Source organism: Pollicipes pollicipes, unplaced genomic scaffold (genome assembly GCF_011947565.3).
Source record: "Pollicipes pollicipes isolate AB1234 unplaced genomic scaffold, Ppol_2.1 Scaffold_3087;HRSCAF=3621_pilon_pilon_pilon, whole genome shotgun sequence".
In the NCBI taxonomy this organism is placed as follows: Eukaryota; Metazoa; Arthropoda; class Thecostraca; order Pollicipedomorpha; family Pollicipedidae; genus Pollicipes; species Pollicipes pollicipes.
The window spans coordinates 41,032,353-41,055,267 of NW_023596225.1; the positions used below are offsets into that span (position 1 = coordinate 41,032,353).

The 22,915-nt window shown below is 51.4% G+C and overlaps 1 protein-coding gene across 1 annotated transcript in view; it reads right to left on the reverse strand.

The window, feature by feature from the left end:
• The window catches only part of LOC119090168 (muscarinic acetylcholine receptor M2-like), a 65,038-nt gene extending 44,059 nt beyond the window's left edge, over window positions 1-20,979 (reverse strand). The window contains 1 exon segment of the mRNA XM_037212958.1: window positions 20,909-20,979. The gene's annotated coding sequence lies outside the window, so the exon portion shown is untranslated.
• Window positions 20,980-22,915: the final 1,936 nt, after the last annotated feature.

Here is a 22,915-nt window from a genome sequence, read left to right on the forward strand (position 1 = left end):
TTCTCCTGGGAGGCTGTTTTCCTCTGCGAGCCACGGAGGTCTCCCGTGTGCGACGGCGGCGACTTTTAGCATGCCATGAAAGGTCGTGGCATAGCCGTGCATGGCGCGTCAAAGTTCTCCAGCGTCGTTTGGCTCATGGGCACAAGGAGCAAGGTCACGTAGTTCGGACCATTGGGCGGAGGCGTCCGCGTCCATGCACGAGCTGAGCCCAGTACGCACGCTGTTATTATCACCAGCGATATCACGGGCCGAGCAGATTCTGCTTGAACTATGAGAACATTTTCAACTTAAGCACGCGCCCGGGTGGCCGGCTGGATACCCTTCGCTCGGGCGGGGGGAGGGTCAATTTGACACCCTCCCCCCTGAGATCTCGGGAACTAACAAACCCACAAACTGTGCAGACATGTAGATATGCCTTATCGTGATAATATCTAATGTTTTGGCGCTTTCGCACCACTTCGATTTGATATCAGAGCAGCAGATCGCGCATATCCAATTACCAGGCCGGGCCGGACTCACGGCCAGCCAATTTTCAAGCGATGTCATTTTTGTAGCATTGCGCACACACTGCATCAGTAGCCTTTCGCCCATTTGCTCGAGATAAGCAAGACAAGCTTAAAGCTCAGGGTGCTTTGGCATTTTAAGTTATAATGGTTACAGTGACTGGCCATCAATATACCAGGAGGCATTGATCAATATCCAGCGATATATCTAGCCTTACAATACGATACAATATCCAGCGATCATTGTCATAATTCGTGAAAATACGCTTGACGTTACGCGCAGTGGCATGCTGCAGTCACAATGAGGGATCGATCAAACAACCGCTTGTCAATGCCGCGCGATTAGCAGCGGCGTCACCAATTTCGGCAGGGGCGAGGTCATTAAACCATCACGACACTTAAATACGAAAAAATAGGTGGTAAATCAGGCGTTTAATAACCAGCGTTCTTGCAAATGATCATTACCGTGGAAATGCCTTGCCGTGCCTCGCGCTACACCACCGTAAGGCATGGGGACGCGGAACCGGGATGGGGGCAAGGGTTGGCACCCGCATAGTTCCAAAAATTTAACACTCGCCCTGTGGACATTGACTGGAAAGATATAATCCAAATGATGCCATCATCGCCTCTCGCTCAATATGGAATGCCGCCCGTTCCCCATACCGATGGATCTTGTATCGCATTCCGTAGCTTCTTCTTAGCAGTCAGCAGAGTGGATAGTATGTTTTATACCATATGGCCAGATTATTTATCGCTGTATAAATGCGTGTGTACAAAGAGCGTGTGTAAAGACCTTTGCGGAGTAACTGATATTCCATGCATTAATGTTCCACAGCTACGCTATGGCTCGGACACTCGATTCCAAAAGGTTACGTTTACGTAAAGAAAAACGATGACAGGGAGTAAATATGATGGCGCCGATAAAAACGACCCATGACACCCTGCTTGAGGATCACTGAGTTCACATCCTCGTTCCAGGTCTGCACCACCACCGTTTATAGTGGGACTCGCAAGGGCAGCCAAAAGTTCTCCGACGAGACGCTTTAAGACTGGCAAAAGCAGATGCGGCATGACCTGGACCATTTGAGCCAGGCGGACATGATGCACTCGACACATCGCTGCTGTGTTTATCTCTTCCGTATCACCATTAAGCGTAGCAGCTTTCCAGCCCCGCCGCGGGCTGAAACCGCATTCGGCTGTGGCTGGATTGACGGGCAGGGCCATGATAAGACGATCAAGTTTGACGACTTCAGGGATGATTCCAGCGCCTTACGCCTCATATTGTGGAAAACGGGCGGGCAGGCGGCTACGTTTGTCCCCTCGGCCAATGGCAAGAGGACGATGGCCCCTTGCCCTGCTGGTGACTTGCCCCCTGCCTAGGGTTGGTATACGCCGGGATAAGAATGCTACGAGCTTGAAAAAGAGGAAATATATGAATGGAAGCGGGTGTCTTCAAATAGCATTAGGGATATGTTATAACGTAATTGACTCACAGCAGAATGCATTCTAAGTTGTATGCTTTCATGTGTAGTACGGGTTTAAAATCCGTAACCGAGTGGCGGGGGACATTTGAGACCCCTCAACGATTCCACAGTGCGCAATACAAATTTAACGAAGCAATGCACGCGACATTTTCAATACCGTTTCCTCAGTCATATAGCCAAAACTTGCCTTACCGGGCTAAATGCTAAATTTCCTCCGAAATCCCGCTAATTTTGACAGCATTCCTGCAAAATCACCGGTACCGGTATCGTCTAATATAAACTTTTCGGCTCAGGGCGCTACGCTGGCGCTGGCCCCATCCTTGGCTACGCACTAACATCGCCCTCAATATTGCTTGCATTCCATCTGCAATTTTTACTGTCATCGCAGGTCAGGTGACTAATTGGCTAGGTCAGGTGATATTAAAAAATGCTGATAACTATTAGGCAATTAATTAATAATTCATCCTGCCTTTAGATTACTCTATTCAACCACTGAGAAAGAAGTTTCGAAAATCAAAAGATCTAAAGCGTGCTACGAGTGTGTGTGATTCGCAATGACGCACAACGAAACATGGGCCTAGTCACTCACGGGCCCCCTGAGCTAAAGTTGCAACTCTGACGTTGACTCCTACCAGTGCGGCCAACCGCTGCCATAACACTCGTGGCGAACCATTCTGCCACAAATTATAAGAGCATAATATGCGGGAAGATTAAGCAAAACCAGTAAATGTTTATGTAACAGATGCGGGATACCTCTAAAATGTCCACCACCTTCCTCCTCCCCCCCCCCCCCCCCCCAATGGTGCCGTCCCTGCACACGACATGGCCAAGGCAACGCGAAAACTTGCAGCTAGTTGCAGCAAAGGATGGGAAACGCGGGCGTTAAGAGGTGATAAAACATAAAGTCGTCTGTTGCACGCATGTTCCTTTTTGTAGGGCAAACAATATTTCGCCCATCTTTCCCTAAGCCGCCTTCCGATAATGTTTTGCACTATGCTCTCTTGGCTTGGGCACAATGTGTCCCAAATGGAAGAACAGTACGGTATGCGTGGTAAAATGGGTACGTGCACAGACTTGCCAGTGTGTCGTAAAGGTAACCAGTAGTAAAGAAAACTAACTTCTATGCAACTACTCACACATCATCGGTTTGTGATGATGAAGACTTAGCTTCATAAAACAGAGCTTCTAGCCAAAGGGTCTCTTGATCACACTAAGGAAGCTTGCGGGTCGTAAACGCGTCGATTTTATTTCAGGCTTTTGATCTGAGCCTTGTATTAATGGGAGGGGGGAGGGGCTGTCTGTGGGACCAAGTCCCTTGTTGCTTGCTTTTATGTTTTATGTTGGCTTGCTTTTATGTCGCGATTTGGAAGTGAAAGCTCTTACAATTGCTTCATGAGGCACGATCTTTAGGTTTGCACCCGCGTGTACTTCGAGTTTTCATGCAAGGGGCGGGGGTTACAACAGCGTGCCCTGAGGTCAGTATCATGCCGGGTCATTTACGCGGCGTCTGAGGCGAGCAAAAGGTGACGCGCTGAGCCTTGGTTGGTTTGAGACAGAGGCGATTTGCTCGATAACGCACTTCAGTGGCGTTGGGTCGGATTTCATTCCGGGGCTTCACCTAGCTGACTTCAGAAATCTTGTTCTGGACCGGATTCTTGAGTTATCAGGGTAGCTTGCAGAAATTTGCGGTCAAAATTAGACGGAGAGTTGTTGTATAAACCAAAGCCAGCATTGCCCTGGCCGGCTATCTTTGGGCACCACAGCATCGGTCTGTGGTAGAAACATCCCGTGCCCGGGCATACCGTCGCTGAGTTGTCGGTCAGGCCCCTTACCAAGCGCGGTCCACGATCCTGACCGCCATCCCAAGAGCCGTGCTGGGATGGTCCACACAATCGAAAGCTACCTTAAGATCTCATGAGGCTTTGAGCTTAACCCATATTCATAAAACTACAGATTGATGCGCTTGCTACCTCCAGCATGAATTCAGTGGAATGTCCCAGCATGTGAACGTGTGGAGCGTCAATTGCTTGCTCCAAGCAAGCAACTGACGTGCATTGCTCCATTGCATCAGAAGTGCGCAGGAGCAGTGCAATCTTCCTGCAAAGGACTTGAGGAACACGTTGGGCAAAAATTACGTGAACCACTTTTGTTGCGGTGCCCGCCACAATCTTTGCTGGCATTCACACTTTTAAGCTTCTGAAACAGCATGGGTCAAAAAACCGGTCTACCAAGTTCACGTGAGGACACCTGACAGGTGCCCAACCAAGTTGTTTATCATGCACATCTTAATGGATAGGTGGCCGGCAAAACTGCCCATCCCAGCGGAATGGCCTCTGCATCCCACGTGGACCAAACGGGCGGACAAATCTTGTCCGATGAGGTCGCCTAACCTTACCTTGGAATGACCTTGGCCTGACCTTTAACGTCGACATTTGTTAACTTCCTGGTATTATCATGAGGCGCAAGAATTCGCTCTTTCATTTCGCGTCGGTTGTAAAGCTAGGCAACCATTCTTACGGGTGGTCGTAATATGGTCGATGGACCCGACGTCGTTAAAAGGTTATGATGCTTTCTAATGTATTTTGCGTGACCTGTGACGTCATAAGACACGTGCCATATTTCAAATAAACCATGTCGGGGTGCCATTGACCTGGGCCATGGATTGCCGTTTTGAATTTTAGGATCCGACCGCTAGGTGCGGGGATACTAAAGGATATATTTAACCCTCTCGGATCTCGCGGGTAGCGAGATGCCCGGACACTACCAGCCTAACAGGCTTAGTGACTGGGGGGTAACGTCTATGACATTCTTCACGTGAAGCCATTCGCTAGTTGCTTGTTTGTTTGTTAGTTTGTACGGCCGCGATGTTGACCAGTGTTCTCCAGCCCCAGTTCTCCAGTTCCCCAATCTGCGCACCAAGCGGAGCTTGGAGGTATCGGGGTCGCGGAGCCGGGCCCATTGGACTGACACATTTACTTCTATGGGCGCTTTTGGCATATACTTCACATGGACTGATACGCATGCCGAGATAACGCCTGATGCCCCGTGCGTCTATCGAGACGTCGGTGACCTTCCTCGAGTTGAGCGTCAGTGGCGCCAGTGATGCTCAGCGATGACGTCAATGATGTTCCTCAAGTTGAGGGTTAAAGTGACGTCGACCAGGATGTGCACAGATGAGGTCGGACGACCTAAATTAATTAGTGACTGTGTCTGGACTGGCACAGCGTACTTGGAAACGCGTTGTATGCGTCACTTCTCTGGCACTGTTGCACGGTCCACATGACTGCGAGGGTCACCTTAGATGTCACCTTCACCATGCCGTAGTCTATGTAGATGTCGCCAATTGTGCAGCATTGAGCGGTGTCTGTACCGTGAGAGGTTCCGGTGGCACCATGACTAAGCTGTGCGCTGGCAAAGGTCGGGAGTTCGATTCTCCGCCGTAACCGCCATTCCCGCCAGGCTGAGAGACTGGTGACGTCATACAGCATCAGCTGCCGAATGCGTGTCAATGACGACAACTCCATCATGTGGCGCACAACACTCAGCACTGGTAGACTCGCTCACTCGTGTTGACTTTGCATCGCGGAAGTTTATGCCACCGGCGCCAAATGCTAACAACTGAAAAACTCGTCAACGTCGCACCTGCAATGACACGTCGGGGGCCCGACTTTGTACCCGCATTACTGATCCGGTGCAGGGCCTCTGAGACAACGACGACGCGATCTGGCGCTCTTTTGGAACGCCGGGGTCGATTAATCGATGCCACGAACCTTTTCAGCCCGGCTCGGAGTTTGCCCGCGGCCGGCGCCGGCTGCCGCGCACCGGTCCAAAATGACGCGCGTGCGACGCCCGAGAAACACGGCACAGACATGACCCCGTCGAATGCACGCTGCATGTGCCAGGGCCAAGACGGCCGTCCAGCCCTTCTTTCGTCTCTCGTAAGGACGTTGTTAAATGTCACGGTTTATCCTAGTGAGGAATATATTTATGCATCACTTATACCTTGACTGTGGTGCTAGCCATGTCAAGTACATGCGATGCTCAGCAATACTGACAGTCGTTATATCTACCCTGCTGCCAATATACGGTGGAGTTTTGGGAGATCGAACTAATGTTCAGAGCGACTCAGATGAAAGCTGCTGCCACATCCACAAGATCGCATTCTACTGCTGGTCTTTCCATCTATCTTAGGGCCCAAAACGTTAATTTGGTCTTAACGAAATGCATAAATGTATGCGTGCGGCCTTGTCCGGCTGCCTTGTTATTAAGCCAAACAATTCCTGATAAAATTAACGTGCAAGCTTAACCTTGGCCGGCTGCGCCAAAGCTCAGAAGTGACAGCTCTTGTACCGTACGACGCGAGGCTGGTGCGACAGATCCAATACTGCCTACGACTCATTTTATTTGCCCTCTTTTTCCTCACTGCCGGGCTATTTCGGGGCCAGGCTGGTGAGTCTGGGGCGATTGATCCGCCCTTGGGCGGTGCGGGCCCGACACCAAGCCGGCTGCAGGCCGACCAGCTCCTGTGCCGCGACCTCTGGCGGGGTCAGCGAGGCCCCTGCGCGGAGCACAGCGCCCCAGGTGAGCCAGGGCCCCGAGTCCCTGCTCTCCGCGGACTCCTGATCAACTTCGGCTGGAGTTGGGTCGACTTTGGACTCACCTGAAATCTGGCTGAGTCGAGGTGGAAAAGTTCCCCTTTGAAGAGTGCTTGAGCTAAATTCGGACTGGAGTTGGTCATGCTGGTTAAAATCATTAATGAGTTGGATCGTATGTACGTACGGGATACGTATTGCCGCTACATTTTTAGACCGGCAAGCATTATGCAAATATTTCAGTGCAATCAGCATCGTCCTAAGCAACCGTTTCTTTCAATCTTTCGATTCTCCGTCGTGCTCACCCTTCCTGAAGGGCGAGAGAAAGGCAGCGACACATAGCCACAGGTGCTGAGTGCTTCGTAAAGTCTCAAATGACAGCAGAGTGAACAGGAGGTAATGATACAAAACCATAGGCCAGCATGGTTGTAGCGTGATGCTACAAGTAAGACCCCTGACCGGCATAAAACGAGCGAGACGATACGGGACATAATACCCCGATATAGACGACTTTACATCCAAAGAAATGCAGCCAGCCGCCATCGAGAACCTTTACAAACATGCCTTACCAATGCACTACAACGTCTGTCTTTCATGAGTTAGGCAGGCGAGCCGGCTCACTTAGGCACAGCGTTCACGCATGAAGTTACACAGGCCATCGCGTGAAAGCTTGGTGACTATGGCTAGGGGTTTGGCCAGGCCCTGTGATTTCAGTCAGTGCAAATTTAACATCAACGCGAAATCGACGAATTATAAATTATGAACATTTTGAATGAATGCGGTCAAAGAATCGCAACACAAAAATTGGCTCGATATTGGTCACAATGCGCTGGGCTAGGCGCCTATGCAGCTTTCAAGGCCCAGTCTGTCTTGGTTCAGGCTCCAGTGAATGGTATTGGAGACAAGGCCTCAAAAGACCACACTGTTTCGTTCCTGGTAGACTGGTGGCGTCGCTTAAGGTCAGACAGTGGACAACTCGCTCCATGATTTGGAGACGAAACATGCACGAAGCTATGCATTTAGATAATGCATGCTTTTTCTTTGGTTGCCGAAATATGGTACGGATTCTTTAAAAAAAACGCTCGAAGCCCGGGGTGTTAAAGTCTTGCGCCATAGGTCTGCGATCGAGTCTCGGGATACGCTGCACGTCGCACACATCCACTCATACTTGTGTTAATGTGATGGTCCTCTCCTCCGTCAAACAGTGCCGATATTGCGCCGCTGCATCGCCGGGTCATTGAGATCCGGACCGGTTTGGAGCCGTAATCTTTGTCTCTTTTGCAGCTCGCGCGTTTTACGTTTCCCATGTCAATTAAACAGAGACCACTGCATTCTCGTAATATTGAAATGCTGCTGAAAACTGCACTTAATCACACAGTCTGCATGTGAGTAGCTTTAAACCAGCACAGCACAACTCTTCCCAGAAGCGTACAACTCAATGTTGAAAGCTGCATGAGGGTTCATCCGCGGCTACAACGATATAGACTCGCCAAAAGCGCTACTGGTCGGACTGTTTGGGCCGAGCCGCTGAAGCCACAAAATTAGTTTGGAATAGCGTTCCCGTCACGTGTAGTTCGTTTCGAGCTGACCGGAGCCGGCGATCGAGGGGTGCAGTTTTATTTCGATGGCGGTGACCGTCCAGATCGGTCTGCGTCAGTGATCGTCCCAATGGCGCGGTCATTCAGGGTCAGTTCGCAAGCTCTCCTATCCTTTAGATAGTCCACCACGGCGATTTCCTTCCAACGCTGGCGATGCCAGCTGATACCACTCATTCGTGCCTCCCCATGACGTGCAGGGCTGCCGATGCTTATGGCGGCAGCACCGCTGGGCCTCCACATCAGTCCCACCCTCTCCTCCCCCACATCCACTGCACGGTCGGCAGGACTCGGCGGCCAGGAACATAACGCTTGATCGCCCCAGCTGATAGCCAATAATCAAACACGATATCCACTTATCTCGGGATGTCATCACGGGACGGCCTAGGCATAATCGACAAGACAGCTGGCGGGCAGCTCTATGAGCCCAGTCATGCCCTTGTCATGTCACTATACTGCAGCAATTTCATTCGTGAGCAATAATCTGCCACCGTGATTACTTCGGAAGTGTCATGGGAATACCATGCATATCAAAGTCAGCGGTCTGACGTTTATTGGCTGGCGTTTCAGTTTGGAGGGAAACAGATTTGAGGGAAGTAGGCTGGTGGATTAGGTTGACATTTATGGGAGGCTGAAACACTACACGCAACGGTAGGAAAACAATAAAGAAACCGCTGGACGTGTTGTGGGGTGCGATAGGCCGGGCTCATTAAATTTTAACCGTGAGCGTTCATTAAGCCCTCAGCCTTCGCGTGATGTTCCAGCTTTTGCAATCCAATGAAAAGCAAAATAGTGACAGCAATGGAGAACTCCGTCGTAGTTTGGAAGGGCATTCGTCACTGCAGCGACCGAGCTGTCGAAACCTGGACGTCAGCAACGGACTCTGAGCTCTCGGGCCTCAGGGTGGACTCACACACCACACCGCCGGCGTCGACGTTGAACACGCGCTGGCGTTGCTTTGACGTCGGCATTAGCGTTGGTCGTGAACCCCATCGTGAGAACACTGCCGGGCCAGGCGTTAGTAGTGATTAGTGTGTGTAGTGTATTAGTAGTGATTAGTAGTGATAGAATAGTGATTTGTTGCGTGAATCTAATCGAGACGATCTCGTCCGTCTCTGAGGGAGGGTGCTGATTTTTAGGTCGGAAGTTGTCTGCGCACGCTTGCATCCTGATCGGGCGGGGTTTACTCCAGCGGCAGAGCCAGTGCCCTCCTAGTCTACCCCGTCAGCTCGAATTTTTGACCGGCAATTTTGCAATTTTTACAATTTTTAAAGCAGCTTTTGTAAAACGCTCCCTCTCACGTCCGGCCCATCGATGCCAAAAATGTATTTTGTACCGTGGCATCTACTACGAACATGTGTGCGGATGTACGGCCCATGCAGTCCCCGTCGTCATGAAAGCGTTTTTTTGACGCGTTTTTTGCTGGTCTTGTCCGGCTACCGAAAATGGTCGACGTTTTCCTAGGTAATTGCACTGCAGTAGGTGATCTCTTTTACAAAATTCTTAGGGTTTTCGGAAGGGCAACCCTAATGGTTTGGTCCAGTCGGGTGCTTCTTTCTCAGTTCAATGTGTAAACAGTTACCAAAGCCATCCCGATTCAGTTGGTACAGATACTTTTTCTAGGAGTTCTTTTTATCCTGCGCATAGTTTCCTTCTAACGGTGCTAGAATTCTGCAAAGTTTTGGCCTCGATGTGGGCCTTGTCGAAGGCGCATGACACTTTCTAATGACTTTCTTTATGGCATTGTTGCAGTCCATAGTGCTGCCGTTACAGAGTCCCAAAAGCGATAGCATTCAATTGTTTGTGGTTTGTTAGGGTCGGACATTGCTCTTGAGGTTACAACTTTGCCTGCTCTCAGCTGTGTAGTTTCCTATTCAGTTGGGGAAGGGGCCGCAGCTCCCCTCCCCACCTTCCCCAAAATCAAAATTAATTTCGTCAAATTGACAATGTAATGCGTATAGTGATTTGGAAGCATATAAAAAGAACGAGAGTGGGTTGCATCAGCCCCGGCGGGGGTCCGGCGAGTCTCCCACCGTCCATGTTCCGGCCTCCAATTCGTTCCATGCAATGTACCCTATCCAAATGCTCACTCTCATTCACCCTTTCACTCATTCATCATACACGCATTGTTCCATTCTTTCATTCTACGTCCCGAAATCCGGATAACTTTTCGGCATGCAAGCCCGCTCGCCCGAGTGTCGATTCATCAGCTCTCGTCGTTTGGAGCCGCACGGGCGGCGGCGAGCGAGGCGGCGGCTGCGGGGGCCTGCCGGACCGGCGGCGCCGGCCACGCGCGTGTGTGGAGTACGCCCGTCGGCGGCGGCCGGCGCGGCCTGCGCCGAGCCGCGGGCGCCGGTCACACCATGAACATCGATCAGCCCGACGGCCACCTCAAATATGCAGCGCGCTCGACAGCCCGCCCCCGAATAAAACCGCGGCACAATGAGGTACACTTCTCCGTGTTCTCACGTGCTAACCGGCTCCATGGGGGTCCGCAGAAGGGCTAGGTGGGAAGGCGGCCTTGGCGGCTGGCGGTGTCAGCGGCTGAAAACCGGGTATTGTCCGGCATTCTGGTTGTAAGGCGTGTGGTGATGATTGGGTGCATGTCCCTAGACGGTAAACACCAGAATATTGCTGAATAAACCCAGTTGTTTGCGTACACCCCTATTGACTGTTTATCATTATAAGATGTATATATTAGATCAGATATAGATAGCTCATTGTTATATATTGGCGTGCTTCTAGAGAACAGCCAATTTGCACCTTTCAGCGCTGGGAACAGCTCATTTTCTCGATCAGCATGTCCAGTATACCGCTCGATGATCGGACATCTCATGTTTACTTCACAGTGCATCCAAGACAGGTATTACAGCCTGCCGAAACTAGCTTCTACCATATTCTGGTACCTATCGTGTGTCGTACGTTACTGTCGCTATAAAATGGCAATTTCGTATCGGCTTACTGCTTCCGTTTTATCAAGAACATTGTCATATTGCAATCACAAAGATCTCAATCAGTGAAACAAGCAGTGAGCACGCTGGTGTAACGGGGTGATCCAATTATTTGGCGCAATAATATAACTGGTAGGAAAAGACCTGAGCTTTTGCTTTACGACCATCCAACAGTTTTTGTCAGATGCGAGCCATAAACTTACTCGCATCCAATTTGACAAGTCTTAATTACAATGGGCTGCCATTCAAATGCATGAGTTTATTTTCGCGCAATTCAAGACGCATAGAATCATGCAAAGACGCTTAAACTGACGTTGGTTGCATTGTTACCTGTGATATACATTTCCGCTGCTTGAAACTGAACCTACTAAGTCTACGATGCATAATGTGCTGCAAAAGCCGCATCTTACGCGCCACCTTCCTGTTGTAATAGCTGTATGTTTTATTAGGTTCTCGAAACTCGCATTGCATTTTGAATCTTGTCACCCAACTATTTGGATATACTTGTCAACCAGTTCGTCTTTCCAACTCCCCTCATTCTTGTATCGCATTCACGTATTGAAATACAGTAGCCTTTTTACATTAGCATGATAAGAACATGGCCCTTTTTTATACCAAATCTGAAATGCACCAACAATTCGGAAACACGATGGCAAATTCCATAAGATGTCGTGAGGTTTTTTAAAGGGAATGTTTCACATTCAAAGATATTGAAGTGAGCATCAGATATCATGAAACAAGCTCGCTTGTAGCTGTCGGAATACTTTTAAGTAAAAAAGACTGCTCTAGACGACACAATTTCTCCGTTTAGAAAATATGCCCCTAGATACGTCATTGTTTGATAACGTCATCGTGCTTAACACAACATTGATTGAGAGCCAAATGACGGCCGCTATTTATGGAAATTGTGCTCACAAACGCCAGATATGAGTTACTTGACTATTGTACCTTTCTTGGCCTTGATCACCGCATGGCTTATCAAATAGCACGAATTAAATGTCGTTATTGTGACGTCATAAATGCCTAGGTGACCTTATAGCACTCTTTCAAATTACTCTTACCTATATTTGCTGCCTTTAAGCTTAGGAGTCAGAGGGCTTTAGGTCTTAAAAAAGACATGACCGTGAACTACATCAAAAGGCCATCAATGTGGCTATATCAGTTTAAAAATCCATATAAATGTGAAGCACTCCCCTTAAAATAGCCGGCAAATTATAAACCAGAAGCTTATTAGTTTCCTTGCTATGCACCCATTCACTCCACGTTTGCGGTGGTTTATAATATTACTCGTTATTCTTACTGTAGTGTCGTGAACGCCATCAGCAACTGAACGCTAACAACGCGTAACATGGCATGTGCATCATTACTTTTCTGCTCTCATCTTAATGGCTTGAACAACATATTTTCTCTACCTGAGTTGTTGCCAGTTTTCACTAATTCTTACTTCAAGTCATTTCTGCAAGCCGTTCTTTCCGATAAAAGCCGCCTGACAAGCCCCTTTCCATCGGTTGTTTGCAACGCTCACGTCAGCCTGGCAGCAACTGGTGGTGCCCACACACGAGTCAGTCAGCATCGGACCCCTCACTCAAGCCGCGGCGCTACGCTGGCCTGTTCGTGAAACGGCGCATTATTTCATGACACAAACAAGGGCGCGCTCGCATGCCCGAGCCTGGGTGGAAGCTCGCGTGACCCGGCGCCTCAGGTGGAGCGCGGCAAGGTCAAGCAGCCGTGGCGGTACCGCGCTCGGGAGGCGCCATCCTGCCGTGGCGGTACCGCGCTCGGGAGGCGCCATCCGGCCGTGGCGGTACCGCGCTCGGGAGGCGCCATCCGGCCGTGGCGGTACCGCCCTCGGGAGGCGCCACCCGGCCGTGGCGCTACCGCACTCGGGAGGCGCCATCCGGCCGTGGCGGTACCGCCCCTCGGGAGGCGCCACCCGGCCGTGGCGGTACCCCGCTCGGGGGGCGCCATCCGGCCGTGGCGGTACCGCCCTCGGGAGGCGCCATCCGGCCGTGGCGGTACCCCGCTCGGGGGGCGCCATCCGGCCGTGGCGGTACCGCCCTCGGGAGGCGCCACCCGGCCGTGGCGGTACCCCGCTCGGGGGGCGCCATCCGGCCGTGGCGGTACCCCGCTCGGGAGGCGCCACCCGGCCGTGGCGGTACCCCGCTCGGGAGGCGCCATCCGGCCGTGGCGGTACCCCGCTCGGGAGGCGCCATCCGGCCGTGGCGGTACCGCCCTCGGGAGGCGCCACCCGGCCGTGGCGGTACCGCCCTCGGGAGGCGCCACCCGGCCGTGGCGGTACCCCGCTCGGGAGGCGCCATCCGGCCGTGGCGGTACCGCCCTCGGGAGGCGCCATCCGGCCGTGGCGGTACCCCGCTCGGGAGGCGTCATCCGCACGGGTCGCGTTCGCCACCGCCCTGACCTCGGCAGCTCTTCTCAAAACTCGTAATGCGGCGCTGCGGACACCCCTTAAGTCACGCAGCGCACATAGGGTGCACTGGGACCGTAAAAGGGCGTAGGCACTTGCCTTGATTAAGGCTCGCGGCACTGCCTCCGCCACTCGTCATGGCGTGTCGACGGCCTGCCCCCGCTGAGAGAATGTCCAAAAGCTTTTAGCCATTGCTCATGAATGATTTACGCCGGCTTGTGTCGCATCGGTCACGAATCAATCAATGCGACGGTCGGCGACAATATCCGCCCTACGTCACGCCATCTTCCGGTCGGCGGCGCAGCGGCGCGACCGTGTGTAAACTACCCGCGCAGCACTGCTTCCCCCTCCCCTCCCTTTCCTCCCTGGACGGCGGCGGGAGTCGGTGCCAAGCATGATGCCCACTGGATGATGCTTCTTCACGGTGCGCTGTTCGTTGGCCGTCTCAACAGTCGACTGGTTTGACTGGCGGAAAGAGATAAACATCGAAAGCTGTAAGAATGTCAAGGCGCAAACCTGTGGAGGGAACTAGTCATAATCCTGAAAGTACTCAACGAACGTAAAGAAGTCAACCACAGTAGCTGTGGTCCTCCCACGAGGAATCTTACGCCGCTAAGAGGGTGCAGCACGCTAGTTTTATAACTTGAGAAGGCTTCAAACAGGATCTCTGAAAACTTCCATAGGAGTTTCCGATTCCTTGCACCGGCACATAATATCCCTGTTCCCCGTCTCAAAGGCGTCGGCTTCCCCACACGCGGATCGATAGGTGGACCGATTACATGCTCAAGGGTGTGACGCCTCTCGGACCCACTGTTTGTCAAAAGCGACCAGCAGCACGCGCAAGACGAAAACACGCCCTGAGGTACGGCCTACCTGCTGTAGGGAACAAACGGTTCACGTCGACGACAACTGTATTGATTTGCATTGCTGCCGTTGACAACGAGAGGTTAACGGACGCTTCGCGCTTGGCTAAAAAAAATGCATCCGGCCGCAAATCACTTTCCTTTTCCACGATGGCTTCCACAGATATACGGCCCTTCACAGACCACTCCGCAGGCACAAAGCGATGGTCATGTGCTCACCACCGTCACTGATGATTACCGACATGAGGGTGGCAGACTCCGAGGACACGGTGCTATAACAGCACCGCGCACGCCGTCGGCGAGGTTCCGACGCGATGACAACACGCGCACCCCTGGTGACATCACGAGGACCTGACCAAAGTCATGGGCCACGCCATCAGTCTGCGGTTTAGGCCTCTTCGGGGCGCGCTTGTGCGGGTTCACATGTGCGCACCGCAGATCAACAGCGGCCGGCTGGTACCCTCACGGGGAGGCCAGCCAGCCGGGTCATTTTAAGGAGATCGTGAGATGCCTGCAGCGTCGCACAGAAACCATCGCCGCGAGCGACTGAGTCAGAAAAACGGAGATGAGCCGCCCCACTGGAACGTTCCAGAGAAACGGCTATCCAGCAGGTTCCATGAGACGGAAGTTGATAGGATCTATCGGTACGAATCAGCAAAGCATTACGACGATATCAGCTACATAAAATGCGGAGGCCCGTAGGAGAAACTTCAGAGAACTTGTGTACTCTATAGCCTTCCAACGTTCTTCGGAAACACTGTAAATCTTCGGATAACTCTCACCGATGTTGGACCATCGACGCTCAAGCACAACGCAAGCACTGCGTTTGTGACACCTCCTGCGCTTGTGGAATACCACACAAAGGTGCAAAGACCGTGTTCTACCAGCCAGTGCACAGGAGCACCACCCAAACGCACCCATCTGGAGCAAAATAGAAAAGCCCGTCATGGCAGAACACGGAAGTTCGGAATGGGGAACGAGCATGAGATGTAGGAAATATTGACCACAGGGGGTTGCATTGGAAAGCACCAACATCAAGGACTCGGTACTCATGTCATTAGCCTTAAAGCCCATTAACAAGCTAACCTTAGACATCGGTCCAGTGTCATTACCATTAGTAAGGCAACGCGACACCAGTGTGGGATTAAAACCAAAGGAACGTTCTAACGTTTTTAACGTTATTCTAACAAACGTTCCGCCAGGCGGTCTTGTCGACAGAGTAGGGGTTAGAGTATCTGTCCACGAATCGCAGGGTCTTGATTTTGAACCTCAGACCTGTCATGCTCAGGGTATGCCAATAGTTATAACATCACTTATAACTATTGGCATACCCCGAACTGGGAAAGGCCGCTCTAGCCAACACAAATTCCCCTGTTTAGTGAGCATGCCCCTCAATATGTCATTGTTTGATTATGTTATCGTGCCTTGCACAACATTGATTGAGAGCCAATCGACGGCCGTTATGTCTGGAAGTAGTGCTTACGAACGCCAGATATGAACGACTCTACAATTATAGTTGCATTGACCTTGGTTGCCGCATGGTTAATGGATGACAGAGTTTGAATGGCATTGTTATGGCTCATTGATGCCCTGGTGACCTTGCGATAGTCTCCCCGGAAAAGTTTGCACATCTCCACGGGCGTTTAGCTAAAAACTAGAGGAGCGTCGGTCTTAAGAATGGCAGGGCTGTGAACTGCACCAAATGGTCTTCAGAATGGCTACTTTAGTACAAAATGTCACATAAATGTGAGGCGCTCCATGGGAGCGCCTCACATTTATGTGACATTGATGATGCGTGATGATGCGTGATGAACATGATGCGTACATGAATGTATCCCTGAGGTTCTGATCAGGGCCGAGTAACGCCTGACGGCGGCAGGAAGACGAAACCACTCGAAGCGTCGTGACAACAGCGATGTCGTCGACGTTGAGCAATGGTTCGAAAAATTTGTCCGTTTGTACTATGTTATGCTAACTTAAATATGTGCTTTGCTACGTTATGCCGTGCTATTTATGCTAGCATAGTATTCATGATCCACCTAGCAGCTTTATTGGAAGCTGAAAGGTGCGCAAAGCCTGACGCCAAAATGCGGTATGACCGGATCGGGTATTGCTTTTGGCAGTGCACGGGACAGACAAATATTAACCAATCCGATCTTATTCTTATGAGGGCAAGCAGGATCCAGATCCGATCCGAATGTATTCGTTCATAGTTCGAATACATATTTCTGGCATGAAGTTAAAATGCAAGATTGTTGTACATAAGCGTCTTTCTCACACGCTTCTCATCAAGCACGGTTCGCTTAAAAACGGCACTTTTTTCTCGGCTGTATCTGGGCAAACATTTTCTTTTATCAGCTGAGTTTCATAAATTATTATCTTGGGCCGCAATCGATAAATTTTCCTTCAAAAACTATACCTCGCCGCACAAACACTTGTGGAGGAATTTAACGTCTTGGTTTGAAATCGGACGAAGGTGGTACAATAATCGGCCGTACAAAGTAGGCCACTCTTCATACCTCGGACCAGGCTGTGTCTGTCTGCCGCTCGCAGTGAGCCTAGTCTGACGAGGTAGCCACCTCACCACGGCATGACTACCGTCGGCGTCGCCCACCCCGTCAAACGCCGACCGCCAGCACACGGCCGTCACATCAGCAGGGAGGCAGCGTGCAGCGCGCGCCGTCAGGGAATAACAACAGCCACACTCCAACGACCTGGAGACAGAGAATTTCAAGCCAGAGCGCGGAAGGCGGCCTCCGTTCGTCGATATTATACAGCTCGTCTCAGCAGAATACAAATATAACCACTGCCGCGGGTAGCAGCAGACGGCCTGCTGTCAGGCGCTGTCTGCTCTGCCTCCCGCCTGGCTTCACTGAACGCGGATATTCGTGAGCCCGATCGGCCACGAGGCTGATCCACACGACCTCACGAACCGTCCGGCAATGGAGCAAGGTACGCTCGTTCACTTCGGTGGTAAGTGTTGGCCGCAGTGTACTGGGAGAGCACCGAGGCGCTGCGGCCCGGCCAGGTGTCACACCTGCCACCTGGCGGTGGAAATCGAATACGAACATTCACGGGCGAGCCGGGCGACGGCCGGCCGCTCGCGGGAGCCGGCCACACCGCTCGCTGGGTGGGACGTCCTGTTACGCCACGTGACGCCGGGCCGAGGTCTGTCACGCGCACATGCCCGGGGCGCAATCTCCCCGCAGCTGTGACGGGTCTGACTGATGCTGCGTGCTCTAGGGCTCGGGGACGTAAGGAATGCGGTTCGTATGCAAACCCCGTGTTTTTAGTGTGTCCGCTGTTGTGCCAAGCCACAGCGATATGCCGGCAGGATCAGCCTCGCAGCTGCTTCAGTCATCTCCTCACTGCATGCGTCACATCACCGTCCGTGACGCTCTCCGGCAGAGGCCTCAGCTGTCATCCTGGGGCTGGGGCGCTTGTGCTGGCAGGGGGCGGCGCCGTCCGCCGCTGATGGCGGCCTTCACGGCCGGCGCGTCGTCGCCGCCGCCGCCGCCGCCGCCGCCGCCGGGCGCCCCCCGGGACGGCCCCGAGGCCAGGGGCCGGGAGGAAGAGCCGACGCTCCAGTCGCCATTCGTTATTCTCCGATCAGCACAGCGAGGGGAGCCGCTAACGATTGGGCATCAGATATAATGCTGCCGATCCATAAACATTAATTTCTTGGGACGCCGCCGCCGCGAGCTAGTTTTTCGCTGGATGGCGTTTGGTGACACCGGTTAGCAATGGCCTATAGCACCCCAGGTATGGGCTGTTCAATAGATGCCTGATCAATTTGTCCTGGGATCGCCGGCCGGGTAGGAGCCGGTTTTAGTTTTAACAACCAGCGGATATAATTTATGAAAAACTGGTCAGTGTATTTCACTGTCAAGGCTTCTAATAGCACACAGAGCACGCATAGCCCAAATATTTCTCTTCCCAAACAACGCTCAGTACTTAACGCCGAAGCGCCGATGTGAAGTGACATCTTGTTGAGGAGTCACACATTTGTAAATACTCAGATCGCATATTCGAATTGATATTGACAGGCTCATTACGTTCTTTTTCAGCGTGCCTGCGTCAGCTCTGTTAACCTTATATCCAGTTGATAGAAAATACGTGTTGAATACAACTCGTTGTATACAAGCTGTTGAATACAATCAAGGAGCCTAACCCGCCAAAAGCGAATTAGTGACTGAGACCGGCAGAGGACCGGCGGCGGAGAACGGGGATAATATCATTGTCTCCATGCACCCGTCGCCCCTCGTGCAAACCGTTTGCCGTCGCACCCTCCGGTGCCGCGGTGATTTATGTCAGAATATTCTGTCGGGGCCTCGTGCCAAGCGGCCATCGATCTGAGCCGGCTCACATGCTACGCGTCCGGAAGAAAAAAACCGCGACACAGAGACCCAATCGTTGATCCAACGCTAATCGACGATAAAATTGAATAAATCGTCGTTTTTGCAGTTGCGTTGTCGTCCAGAACGCCGCCGGTTAAATGGACCCGAAAGTCGGCTGGCATCTGCGTTAAAGGGCGGCCTAAAGAAAAATGGACAGGCGGACCGTGTTGAAAAGCAGTGATGCTGGGCACAGGAGGTGGGGTTTCTAATGGTCAGTTAGAGTCTAGGCGCCAGGCATTTCCTACAAACATGAACTTGTAATGGGTTGGTTTATTTTCCTTGAATTTAATTTAATTTTGTGCGTGTACCGTTGCAACGATGCATATTATTACCGTTACCTACTTTGCATCGTATGAGCACATTGTACAGGCGTCTAGAATTGCAATGAATCTATCTACACCAAATGCTTTGTTTTGCTCTCCGATATGCGACAAGATAAAATACGGAAAACCGGACATGGTCTTGAATGACGGAACAGTTTGACATTTGCACACACAGCAAGCACCTTGCACAAAAATGCTTCATAGAATTGGTGGCGAATCGTGGTTTTATAGGTTGTTATTTAGCGTTCGTTGAAAGGGGTCTCTAATGTTCTCAGATGTTTCTCGGAGATCATTTTAAGCCACCGAACACAGGATACAGATTTTTACAGCAGTGTTACACGACTTCTTAATATTCTGTGAAAGCTTGAAAATATGTGTTTTTAACACCTAGGATGACATCTGTAGAAGTTATCAGTAGCATTTCGCGTTCAAGCGCACAATAGCATCGTTTGTCGTGAAATACACGTTCTGAAAGGCTTTCTTGCTTGTTTTGGCATTTTATTTTCGCAGATATGATAACGCGATTTTTAAAACCTCCATGTCACAGATCATTTAAGGCCCGTGTTTGTCGGGTTTCGTAAATAAACTAATATCCCACTTGCGGGAATAATTTGGGAGCCTTCGCAACTTGGCCTGTCACAAAGGGTATCACTATAAACAAAACTTGACGCGGTTTATCCCGTGCCAACCAGCGCGGCGTCGTGCCTCGTCGATGTATGATGCCTAGTTGCTTCAATAGTGAGGAACGTCCAAATACACCAGGCCTGACACGTGTGACCTGATTCGGCGCGTCATCCGTCACATCTACTGATGGTTCACTGTTCACATGTGATTCAGTGGGCCACGGACACCCGACGCACTTCCAGCACCACTTTCCCGCTGTCGATCACGGTTGGCATAGTTTAGAGGACGTGAAAGGGGGCCAAGTTCATCATTTTTCTCCGATGACCTAGTTTGACCAATCAAAGGTTTGTTGCACCATCATGAAGTGACCGCGCCGGTGGGTGAGCAGTTGCCAGACTGGATCGTAGAGCATATTCGTCTGCCCACCTTTAAATATAATAAAAGTAAAATTTCAGTCCCGTCGTATCTCACCAACTTTGAGTAACTTCTGCAGTTTTTGTTTGTAAGGCCAAGCGGTCTTCAAGCTCAGGCCACGCCAAAAGATACGGTTGATGGGTGAAAAGCGTCATTTCTTGCCCACACCTATTTCAGTCCATGTGTTTAAGGGTAGTGGCACGCCTCACCACTCTTCAGGTGATCCCAGGGGAGATCAGCATCGCTTCACACTGCTCAGGAGATTCGAGGGGGAGATCAGCATCACTCCACACTCCTCAGGAGATTCGAGGGGGAGATCAACACCATTCTTCACTCCTCAGGAGACCGGAGTATCGCTTGACACCACTGCCGGACCTGATGGGAGGCGGGCATCACCCCTCACTTCTACCGGAGACCGCAGGGTGCCCGTACACCATGGCACCTAGGGCCAGAAGAGGAGGCCGATACTAACCCACCGTAAGCAGATGGGAGACTGTCCCCACCCCACAGATCAGAAGAGAGCATAACGGAGACCCCCACCGCAACCAGAGGAGAGGCCGTCCCCACCCCACACCCCACCAGAGACCAGAAGGAAGATCGACACCAATCTACCGCAACCAGACGGGAGGCCGTCCCCACCCCCACCCTACCAGAGATCAGAGCGGGACCAGACGGACCGGTCCGACACCCGGACAGGCCGGAAGACGTCCGTCTGCCGAGAGTGGCGCGGCACTTACCAGCGCGTGATGTAATCGACCGTGATGATGGCGACGCTCTTGTTGTCGGCCGGCGGCGCGACAGGCTCGGGCCCGGCTAGTCGCTCCAGGAGGGCGGCGGCCCGCGCCATACCGGCGGCCTGCGGCGGTCGGCCGGGCAGCGCGGCGGAGTCGGGCGCTAGGTCAGGCCAGCCGGCCCGGCAGCACGGCAGAGTCGGACGCTAGGTCAGGCCCGTCAGCCAGACAGCGCGGCGGAGTCGGACGCTAGGTCAGGCCCGCCGGCCGGGCAGCACGGCAGAGTCGGACGCTGGGTCAAGCTAGCCAGCCGGGCAGCACGGCGGAGTCGGACGCTAGGTCAGGCCCACCGGCCGGGCAGCGTGGCGGAGTAGAACGACGAGCCAGGCTTCGCCGGCTTCGGTGGCTGCTGCCTGCGAAGGAGAAACAAAATCAGCCAGATAAAAGCGACGCGGAGATGCATGGTGAAAAACTGCCGATGGACAGATCAGTGACGTAAAAGATATGTTACGTTTACGTGTTCCATCTACGTATAGGTATCAGGCATACCTTGTTGCGTATTCGCTTTAGGCATGCCGATTCAAGCTGGATTCAAGACCGTCTCACTTTTCTGTTCTCGCTTTAGCTACACCTAGCCTTGAAAACCTTTGGTGATATTGGCGATATTAGTGAGATGACATAAGTCGCAGTTTACGCATCCATGTGCCATAAGCAGTTCAGGGCAACACGTGGTGCAAAAAAAATAGCTTTAGGCACTGCAGTTTTGATTTATTCATTCAATCACTCATCAAATAGCAACGTACTGGAAACACCATAAAGAGACCTTTATTTTCCGTCACTCAGTGACCAAAGACGACTCACCAAGCAAGTCAAGAAATGTTATCAAGGCATTCAGAGTGCCTGAGCTGGCTAAGTCAACTCCGAATGACTTAATGCTGGAAATTAACTGAAAGTTAAATTCAAGATTGAAATATCTGGGCGAGATGGCGAACGGGCTTGCGCAAAAGATATTTGCAATCTATCACAGAAGTCATCACAGATTATCGCCCATTTGTCTTTTAAGGTTCCCGGTATTTTGGAGGTCATGCGTAGGCAACATATTTTTTTGACCACATATAAAGATTTCTTTAAAAATCACTTTAACGTTATTTTGTAGCTTCCATACCCACATCAATAATTTCAGATACTGTTGATTTAAAAAAAGAACAAGATGCTATAATGATTGCTGATAGATTGCATTAACATTCATTCAATGATCGCGCATAAATTGCTGCGCATTTTGGTCATTTGCACCCCTCCTCTAGTTATGTACTGGTTTTACTGGGCAAACATCCAGTGTCCTGGTTATGCTGTGTTGAACGTAGACGACCCAAAACGCAATATCTCCTTAGCCGCTAATTGAGCTAGATTAAACAAAAGAGGTTTATTGCTTGTTATTAGAAGAGGCGGGTGGCATCCAGTTCAAGTATCTTTAGGAAATCAGACACTTACATGATTTACCACCACACCTTATCGTAGCGTTACGCCGCCCAACGCCTATAGCTCTTGTCACGATTCGGTTACGCTCTATCGTACTCTTCCCTTCCCATGCGTGACGTAAGATCTGAACGGTCCCCTATACGCTTTAATGAAACATGAGTTTCTCAGCTGGTATTGTCACGCACGTGTAGGGTATTTTCTTTGTCCTACCAAAAGCTGCGAGGAGAACGCCGTCAAATTGCTGTGATACAAAATCGCCTATCCGATAATCTCAGAAGCATTTGTAGCCTCTTTCACCCCTGAGTTGATATGTCAGAACAATCGCCGCGAAAGCAGGGGACTGCGCTTTGAATCCCCGTGTTCCGCCAAGTTTTCCGTGCTTGCCAACTATGCAATGTCATCCGTCGCAACGTAGCACTCGAAAGGCCGTCTGCATGCTGGACAGCGAAATATTACAATTTCAACGATTAAAACGACATACATGCGTTCATGTGTTGAGGCGTGTAAGGCGCACTGGGCTTTACCAAAGTCGAA